Source organism: Ursus arctos, unplaced genomic scaffold (genome assembly GCF_023065955.2).
Source record: "Ursus arctos isolate Adak ecotype North America unplaced genomic scaffold, UrsArc2.0 scaffold_29, whole genome shotgun sequence".
In the NCBI taxonomy this organism is placed as follows: domain Eukaryota; kingdom Metazoa; phylum Chordata; class Mammalia; order Carnivora; family Ursidae; genus Ursus; species Ursus arctos.
The window spans coordinates 27,991,221-28,001,610 of NW_026622974.1; the positions used below are offsets into that span (position 1 = coordinate 27,991,221).

Consider the following 10,390-nt stretch of genomic DNA (forward strand, 5'->3'; position numbering starts at 1 on the left):
CCCAGGTGCCCCATAAGGACTTGGGATTGAAAGTGAAGGTCAAGAATTTGCAGAGGCACACTAAAGACATTGCGCAAATAGTAATCAATCAAGGCAGCAAAAAAACCCCAAAAAAACAAACAAACAAAAAAACCCCTGATTAATGCAGGCCACATGAAATGAGAATCAAGCAAACATGGAGGAGTAGTGGAACAGAGCCTGAAAGAGTGAACTAGTTGGATCAGAACAGAAATCATACTCTTCCCTTGCTGGCAACAGGGGAGTTTGGAAGTGGATGTCAAAATCTACCAGGTACTCTTTGTAACTGTTGCTTATGATCAGGAATAAACTACTTTGTAATACAATGTATACAGTATACATTTTGTAGAGTGGGTTCAGTGGTACTTAATTAAGTCCCACCCCCTTTGGGGGCCATTTTCATGAAGTCTTGGATTCTGTGAACCTATTTGACAATTGTAGTAAAAAGTACATATCAGATTGTGTAAAGCATAGGTTAAGTGGCATCCGTTCAGTAATATTGTTTTAAAACACTTATTTCTGTTTGGGGGTTCCTTCCTTGGCCCTGAGGCACAGCTTCTGCTTCCAAGCCTCTTGTGATGATCAAATAAGATAATTACCATCATTCATTTCAAAGCCACACTGTTTAAGGTACCTGCCCCAATTATAGAAGAAACAGAACTGCTCAAGTTCACACAACTACTAAGAGGCTGAGCTTGATAAATCCCAGGTCTCTAGACTTCCTAGCTCCCTGCATTTACTATAATGTTCTATAAGTACAATAATAATTTTCAAAATCTCTTTAGAAAAACTTGTTAAAAATTTAAAGCAAGTGTTACTCAGTAGGCTTGTTAAAACTTGTTAACCAAAATGTTTACTCCTCCAAAAGAATTTTTGTAGGAATGAAGGCATTATTATGCCTTGTTCTTTGAAAAATAGTCTGTTCTTCAAACTGTATTTGTCAGAGGTAGTTTCAACTGTTTATGTTCAGACTACAAAATAACATTGTCTTGAACTCAGGAAAATCAAGTCCAGTGGCAGCAGACTGACTATGGCTGATGTCACAGCTTCACGATGTTCTGAATTCAGAAATCCAAGCTCATTGCAGCATCTTGGGTCTGCTGTCTCCGTGGTGGCTATCATCCTTATGGTCCAAGATGCTGCTAGAGCTTTTGTCATCGATAAACCACAGTGACAGATACATATTTATAAAATCATTCATTCTCGCTCAAGGTAATAGATTTTCATAATTCTACTTCCGTTCTAATTTACTTATTCCTAGAAATAGCTCAGACCCAAAAACTTCTTATTCTTCTCTCTTTTGCATATTGTCTTTGTTAGTGTGCCCAGGGGTCTGTCTTTTATCTTGGCAGAGGGGATGGTCAGTAACAGGAAACAGTCTCCTAAGTCGGGTGGCTAATGCTCTGGGAAGGCCTCCTCACTTCCTCATGTTTCTCCCTGTAGAAAGCCAGGTGATTGAGTGGGCAAGTGGTGGTAATCCCTCCCTTCGCCAGACACATGCACTAATGTGGTATCCAGAGTGGGGAAGCGGTTCTTTACTTCAGGTTCGTGTCTGCAGGCAGGCCCGTGGCCTATTTTTGTATGGTCCTTGAGCTGTGTGAACGGCTGTTACATTTTTAAAGAGTTAAATACCATCACCACCACCACCATCACCACCGCCCCCCCCACCACTAGGAGACAAGAACAACATGGGACTTTGCAAAGCCTTAAATATTTGTTATCTATCTCCTTACAGGAAAGTTTATTGACCCTTGTCCTAGATTATTTTACTCATGCTTTTGCCAATTTATAGGCAGAGTCTCCTTCCTGAACTTTTGGAGTTTCTACACGAGACAAACAGACATGTTCTCACAGTTTTGGAAGCTGGAAGTCCAAGATCAAGGTGCAGCCAGGGTCGGTGTCTGGTGTGGCCTGTCTTCCTGGTTTGTAAATGGCCACCTTCTTGCTGTGTCCTTACATGGTCTTTCTTTTGTGAGTGGATAGAAAAGAGAGATCTCTGGTGTCTCTTCCTCTTCCTATAAAGGCATCAGTCCTATTAGATTGTGGTTCCTCTCTTATGAGCTCATTTAACTTTAATTATGTCCTTCAAGGCCCTGCATCCAAATACTGTCACAGTGGAGGTTAAGGCTTCAACATGTGAATTTTGGGAAACATAATTCAGTCTATAATAAATGTATAGGAGTCTTTGAACTATATTTGCAACTTTTCTGTAAGTTTGAAATTATATACAGATGAAAGTTACAAGAAATAAGTGTCCCCCAAGCATTCAGGTACACTCTAAAAAGTCCCCTGTATTACTGTGGCCTCAGGAGACACAAAGCTAAAGGAAAGAGGAAGGAAAGAACAACTCAGGTGACCTCATCAGCTCTAGCCAAGTTTGAGTTCTCCTTTTTCTTATTACAAATTGAAGAAGAGAAGCTTTTATTTGATAATAGAGGCCAAAATTGTTCACACATTTTAAAACCTAGAGAAGAAAACAGGGAAAATAGAGATAATTCCTCAACCATCTTGAAGTAATCTCAGTGCCAGCAAATAACGCATGTACTCTAAGTGAATCTGTTGCCTGGTACACAGGGTTAGCTGTTTAGGAGGTCAGTAAAGCCATTTGCCTGAGAATTTTGGGTACCGTTTGATTTCTGAACACATCTTGGATTGTGAGAGTTGTTCCTTGGAAACATTTTGATCCTTTTGAGGCTTCTTTGTAAAGCTTTGTTAGGCTGAACCAGTGCAGCCTTTGGTCTAGGGCCAGTTCCCTCCCCCAGCGTCCTTCTGAGGTGATACTCAGTACTGCATAAGTTACCATGTTTTTACTCTGGCTGGTGGTAGCATGAACTACGTCAGACCTTGGGTGAGCTCTGGGGATTGTTCCCTCCTGCTACTTTTGAATGATGTTTTCCCGATTTTGGGTGGTTTCCTCACCCACATTCCCTGACCTGCACTCACTGAAGTCTTCAAAGTTCTCTGTGTGGCGCTGTCCTCCCCAGCACTCTGCTGCTGGGCTCAAGTGAACGGGCCTCCCAGGTACCCCTCTCTGTCTTAACTTTGTGAGCTTTTGGGCTCTGCCTGGGTTCTCTCTCCCTGCACTGTGGCTTGGAAACTCTCCAGTCAGCAAGATGGGGCAATCATAGGGTGCCACCTTACCCTTCTCTCAGGGATTACTGTCCTCTGTAGCCCAATGTCCAAAGTCTGGAGACCAATTTTGTACATTTTATTCAGGTTTTTAATTGTTAATTGATGGGAGGCTAAATTAAACCCCTGTTATCACATCTTGGTCAGAAGCATAAGTTTTGGTGTCTTCTTCACAGTTTTCCCACTTTAGTTCATCTCCTCTTCCCAGACTCCCATGTGGTCTGTGGCTTCTCCAGGGTTGAATTGAAGGACGAGGGGAAGAAAAGGACTGAAAAGTCTTCCTGGACTGGTGCAGTTGTAATCTGATGGGGCTCTCTGTTCTGTCAGGTGTCTAAATGCTGACCCCCTTGAAAGGCTTTAGCTGCTCGGGTCTCTTGCTAGTAGTGCCCTCACAGGGTGTGCATGCCTCTTTTTCCTGGCTGCTTACAATCATCCCTTAGCTTCTGGCTTCTGGTGCTCCTTCCCTTAAAGATTCCTCTTTGGGATTACCTTACCCTTCCATCTGGTTCTTTGGTAACATCCCTTTCAAGGGGAACAAATATGCCCTAGTCGGTTTCTCATTAGACTTTTCAGGAATCTGTCACATGCTAGTTCCATGCCTTCTAAACTCCTGAGGTCACAGGTCAGGTTTTCTGGGCGAGTCTCTGATTCTCCTCCTTACTTGGCTTATGAAAAGGAGAAACTAAGAAGAGGAAAAGGACCGCAACACATTGATAACTCTTTTAAGAAATTTAGTACTACCAAACTCACTGTCAATATTTAAGACTCTCCTTATAGATCCTTCATGTGGGTGTCCAATTAAGGATCTACATTTGGGGTGGGGCAGACTTGGGGACTGTATTTAAGTGAAAATTCTCCGTAGATGTATGGCTCATTTTTTCTAGAATATATGGACCTTTAACATCCTTTATTTTCAGTTTTGGGTCTTCCACAGAAGTTGAGAAGAGGAAAAGTTCAATTTTAATATCTTATCTCATGTATGATGCATTTAATTAACTGAGCAATAAAATAAATCTGTTTCTATTTTTAAATTTCTATTGACTTTTCATGTTTTCTTAAATATGTTACTATGTCCTGGGAAGAAAAACTACAGATACTATGAGTTCGGTTCAGTTTGTTTCTCAAAACAGGTGGTTCCCAAAGCTTCAGAAAACAAAGTACCCTTCTCCCCAGAGCTATTGCTTCTGACATACTCACGCACAAACACTCAGACTTGCACACAGTTCTTATATAGCCTTGAAACTAAAGTCTTTGTGAGAAATAGAGGAAATTGAGTTTATCTGGGAACTCATCAGCTATTCTCTTATTGGTGTTAGTGACACTTGGCCTGGCCCTGTCAAATTGTTTTTTCCTTCTTATAAAGTTCTTTCAAACCTCAGTCTCCATTTTGAGCTTGCTCCTTGTCCTATACTCACTGTGCCCTATTCCCAGCATCCTGAACGCAGCCTGTTTTCACACCTCTTTGCTTTTGCATATGCTATTCCCATTGGGAAGCCCCTTTCCTTCATTGTTTGTTTGGCTCATTTTCTGAGATGCGGCTCCGGTGGCTGGGAAGCTGTGTGCGACCACTGCCTGCACTGGTCAGGTGTTGATGTGCTTCTAGGGCGTCTTGTATCTACTTTGACATGATACTTCGTAAGCTGCCTTGTTGCAGTCACCTGTCTCTCCTACCACATGGTGAGCTCCTGAGCACAGCAATTTGTCTTCCTCAGTTTGTGTTCCCCGTGCTTGGCAGCTAATTGAAGCAGTCATGAAAACTAACATGTTTTGGAGTATTTGCTTTATCTCAGGGAAGTTCCAAGCATTCTATCTACTAATCTCATCAAGTAAGTACTATTATCCTATTTTGTACATGGTGATACCAAGCATGGAGAAGTGAGGTAATTTGTTTTAGTAAGTGTTGGAGCCTGGTTTAACTTGGATAATCTGATTTTAAAGTCCACACTTACTTTACTGCCTCGGTATGGAAAATACTTAACAAATGTGGGTACTTAATAAGTTCTTATGGAATGAATGAACAGCTCTTTCGCTTTGCAGCGCATGTTTGCTCAACAACGTGAAGAGTCTATTAAAAACTCTAACTGTGCAAGGGAAACTTTCAGACAAAGGGTGATTGTCTGGAAGCCTCAAAATGGTTTCCTGTGTTCTATAACATATTTGATGTAACCCCCTCCCTCAAGTTCTTGGGCTGGGTGCTTTTCAGGTCTGGCTTCTTTTGTTCCCCTAAATTAGACCTTTTCTGTCTGATCGCTCCACCAGCGAAGTGGTGGCCACTGCAGGCCTGAAAAATCAACACTTTCTTGGTATCAGCAATACCTCCTCAAGGCTGTACTCATCTGTTCTATCAAAATTAGAACCCTTGATATTGGAAGCTGTTTTGGACTCCATTAAATGTAGCCAGCCCTGGCCAATCTCAAAGAAAGATGTTACCATTATTAACAAATTTATTATAATATCCTGTTGCCATGTCAAAAATGACATTCCCAGGTAAGAAATTGGAACTATTTCTCTGATGATACACCTGGAAATTGGAAATTGGTTAAGGGTTACCAACATACTTTTGAAATGCTTTTTAAATCATAGAGTAAATAGGATTAGGCTGCTGTGGGAGGCAAAATAATGACATCTCCCAGAAACGTTCACATCCTAATTCCTAAAACCTGCAAATATATCACCTAACTTGGCAAAGAGACTTTACAGATGTGATTACAGTTAAGGAATTTGAGAGCAGGAGATGATTTTTAATTGTCTGGGTGGGCCCAGTCTCATCACAGGGGTCCCTTCTGGCTGTGGGTAGAAACTGTAATAGGCAAGGAAATGGATTCTCCATTATAGCCTCCAGAAAGGAATATAGCATTGGAGACACATTGATTGTAGCCTGCATTGGACTGTAAGATTTTTTGTTTGTAAGCTTTTAAGTTTGTGGTAATTTGTTACAACAGCCATAGAAAACTAATGTAGCCAATGTTTTTCCAGCTGTGGCCCTCTGATCTAGCAGTATCACAGTCAAATTACCATTAAGAGCAAGGAAAATGATCAGGGATAAAGAGGGGTATTACATAATGATAAAAGGGTCAATTTCATAAAAAGACATAACAATTTTTAATGTGTATATGCCTAACAACAGAGTGTTGAACTATGTGAGGCAAAAAATGATAGAACTGCAAGGAGAGATAGATGAATCCACTATTCATAATCATAGTTGGAGACTTCAGCACTCTCTACAGAAATGGACAGATCCAGCAGGCAGAAAATCAGTAAGGACACAGTTAAACTCAACTACACCATCAATCAGCCAGAGATAATTGACATCTATAGACTATTTCATCCAACACGTTACACATTCTTCTCAAGCTCACATGGAACATTCACCAAGACCATATTCTGGGCCATAAAACACAACCTTATTTAAAAGAATAGAGATCATATAATGTATATTCTCAGATGATGATGGTATTAGACTAGAAATCAATAATAGAAAGATAACTGGACAATCTCCAAATAGTTGGAGATTGAACAATGCACTTCTAAATAATATCAAAGAAAAAAAATGTGCCAAAGGAAAAAAAATCTCAAAAGAAATTAAAAAATCTTTCAAACTAAATAAAAATGGAATATACGATTTATCAAAATTTGTGGAATGCAGTAAAAGCAGTCCATAGAGGGAAATTTATAGCATTGAATGATCAAGTTGTTAAAAGTGGAGATTCTGGGGTGTTGCCACAGGTTGACTGAGTTGGATCTCTGAGTGTAGGGTGGCACTTGGGAAACTGCAATTAAAAAAATGGCCCCAGATGATTTTACTGTACCCTGAAATTTAAATGTTCCTGGATTAGATATTTTTTCCCCAGTTGTCAATCACAAAAATGAAGACAAAGCCATTAGTATTAAACTGTTTTGAGTAGCCTAATTCATTTGGGTATATACAGAAACACTTCCACTTTGTTTTTCTAATAACAGCCCCCCCCCCCGCTGCTATACACATTTTCCATCAGCTAGAAACTCTTAAAATATCTTAAGCTAGATTCTGTAACTTTTCAGCCTCTTCTAGACATTATTATAATGGTCTCATTCTAGTGTCTACTATTTACATCTTTTTATTTAAAAACCTTGACTGGAGTAATCAGAGCTTCTTCCAGACGTGCCTCTCTCCTGGTTTTGTGGAGTTTCCTCACAACATGGCCGCCAAATGCCAGTCTTAAACAAAGAAACCCAGACTGTCTCCTGCCCCCAAGTGAGAGAAGGTATCCTTCTCTCAGCACTTGCCTAAGGGAGAAAAAGAACAGCAAAAAGTAATTGAACATATTGATGAAGTACTGAATGAAATAGACTTAATAAACAAGCCAGTGAGGAGATTTTGAAAGTAGAACAGAACTATAACAAACTCCACTAACCAGTTTTTCAGAAGAGGTCGGAATTGATCGCCAAAATCCCCAATTTCTGGTAACAACATTTGTCGACCATCCACAAGTGTCTGCACTGCTTGGGGAGGAGGACAAAGAGGCACTGCATCATTTGACAAGAGTTGAAGTGACAGAATTTGAAGCTATTAAATCAGGTTACAGAATAGATTTTTATTTTGATGAAAACCCTTACTTCGAAAATAAAGTTCTCCCCAGAGAATTTCATCTGAATGAGGGTGGTGATCCATCTTCAAAGTCCACCGAAATCAAATGGAAATCGGGAAGGGATTTGATGAAACATTCAAGTCAAACACAGAATAAAGACAGCAGGAAGAGACAGCATGAGGAACCAGAGAGTTTCCTCACCTGGTTTACTCACCATTCTGATGCAGGTGCAGATGAGTTAGGAGAGGTCATCAAAGATGATATTTGGCTAAATCCATTACAGTACTACTTGGTTCCCGATATGGATGATGAAGAAGGGGAAGGATAAGAAGAAGATGATGATGATGATGAAGAAGAAAGATTGGAAGATACTGATCAAGGAGATGAGGATGAAGGAGGATGAAGAAAAAGATGACTAACGAAACACTGATGGATTCCAACCTTCCTTTTTAAATTTTCTTCAGTCCCTGGGAGCAAGTTGCAGTCTCTCTCTCTTTTTTCCCTCCTCTTGTGCTCATTTGCCCTGTTTTTTGAAGTCTCTTTTCTCTCCCTTTATACCAATAAGTTGGTTCTCAACTTATTTTGGGGGGAAATACCTTGAGCAGAATACAGTAGGAGAAGAATCTCTGCCCTTTTCTGTTCCAAATTCATTTTTATGCCTTCCTTTATGGAATCAATACCACTGTGTTCTTTGGGAAAAAGGAAAAACCTGCTCCCTTAGCTCTGCTGGAAGCTGGAGGGTGCTAGGCCCCTATGTAGTAGTGCATAGAATTCTAGCTTTTTTCCTCCTTTCTCTGTATATTGGGCTCAGAGATTACACTGTGTCTCCATGTGAATATGAACAGTTAGCATTTACCAACATGTACCTGTCTACTTTGTGTTGTTTAAAAAAAGGAAAAAAACCCTAAAAAACGGAGTTATAGAAAGTCAGCAAAGGGTGGGTTTGAGATGTTTGGGTGGGTTAAGTGGGCATTTTGACAACATGGCTTCTCCTTTGGCATGTTTAATTGTGATGTTTAATGGACACCCTTGCAGTTTAAGATGACACTTTGAAAATAAAATTCTCTCCTAATGATGACTTGAGCCCTGCCACTCAATTGGAGAATCAGCAGAACCTGTAGGATCTTATTTGGAATTGACGTTCTCTGTTGTAATTTTGTTCCTGTTTATTTTTAAATTTTCTTTTTGTTTCACTGGAGAGGAAAGATGATGCTCAGTTTTAAATGTTAAAAGTGTACAAGTTGCTTCGTTACAATAAAAGTAAATGTGTGTACGCATACACACACACACACACACACACAAGTGAAAACCTTGATTGATTATCTTCATAACAGATCTCTTCCTGATCCTGGTGCAGGCTAGGGTTGGGCTAGGGAGGAAAGGAGGTGGAGAAGGCACAGAGGAGAAGGCAAATGCCTTCTGACTTGATGAGGTTGGTGCCTCCCCTGGGTTAGATGCTATTGAATTTATTACCCAAGGGCTTGGCTTGGGTAGTGGGTCTAAGGTGCACCTGCAAGTAGCACCCCTAGGCACTGGTGACTCCTAGTGAGATTTGTTCACATCTTTGGATTACCCCCAGCTGAAGGCACCATGTGTTCCCTTCTTTCCCCTCTATACCACAGTGGCCCCAATGGGACTGTAGCCTTCAATCTCACCTACCCTCCCAGACCAGCATTCAGACTTGTGGGCCTATGGGAATACTTAGAACATATCTCCTTGAACAGAGACTTGAGGTGCCCCACTCCTCTACCATTTTGTCTTTTCATGTTGTTTTTCCCTTGTTTGGCAAGACTTCTGGCCAAGCATTCAACTGGAGCCTCTGTCTTCACATCTAAATTCTTTTATTTGGCTTTGGACAAAGGAAACACTTGGCTTCCCTCAGTCACAGGATAGAAGGAATGGATTCCAAAAATATAGGCCTATGCCCTCCTCATGCCCCCTGCCAAGATGACTTTCATCTCTCAGTTGTTTTCTTGTATTTTTTGATGAGTGTGTATGGGAGGTCAGGATTCATTGTAAAGCTATATTTCTGAATTAGTCTTCTTAGTAGGACTTATAGGGAAATCATAGGTTTGCAGAACCTAGAAGATGGGGTAGACAGCACCTATGGTCCTTAGCTATGGGCCTTGACATTGGTTCCCGGAAAATCAGAAAACTTGCACTTAATGTCCTGTTATGTTCCCTGGTGGAAGATTGAGATCTATTTCTGAGCCAAGAAATAACAATTGTCACCATAGCTGTTTATGCAGTATACTAACCTCTTCTATGTATTAATGACACGAGTCATTATAGATGAGTTTTTTTTCTCCCAGAACCTATTAGAGACTCCAGATCATAACTGGAACTTAACCCTGGACAGATCAGCTTAACTTCAAAAAGCTGTCTTAAACTAGGGCCTCTGTGTATGTCCTGCCCAATGCTACCCAAGTTGATAGTTTTAGTACGGAACTAACTGTTCGGGTTTTGAAATAGCAGTATGTGACTAAAATGCCTCATGTTTGGAAAACCGGCCAACTATGATAAAACCGCTGGAGGCAGATGATGGAGGTGGGGCATATTGTAAAACTGGGACTAATTCTTTTTTTTTTTTTTTATTTACTTATTTTACTCTAAGAGTCTCATGCTCTATCAACTTTGCTAGCCGTGCACCCCTTTATTTGTTTTACTTTAGAGAG

At 40.5% G+C, this 10,390-nt stretch overlaps 1 pseudogene; it reads left to right on the forward strand.

The window, feature by feature from the left end:
- Nucleotides 1-1,048: 1,048 nt before the first annotated feature.
- LOC113261341 (protein SET-like) lies at nucleotides 1,049-8,134 on the forward strand (annotated as a pseudogene).
- Nucleotides 8,135-10,390: the final 2,256 nt, after the last annotated feature.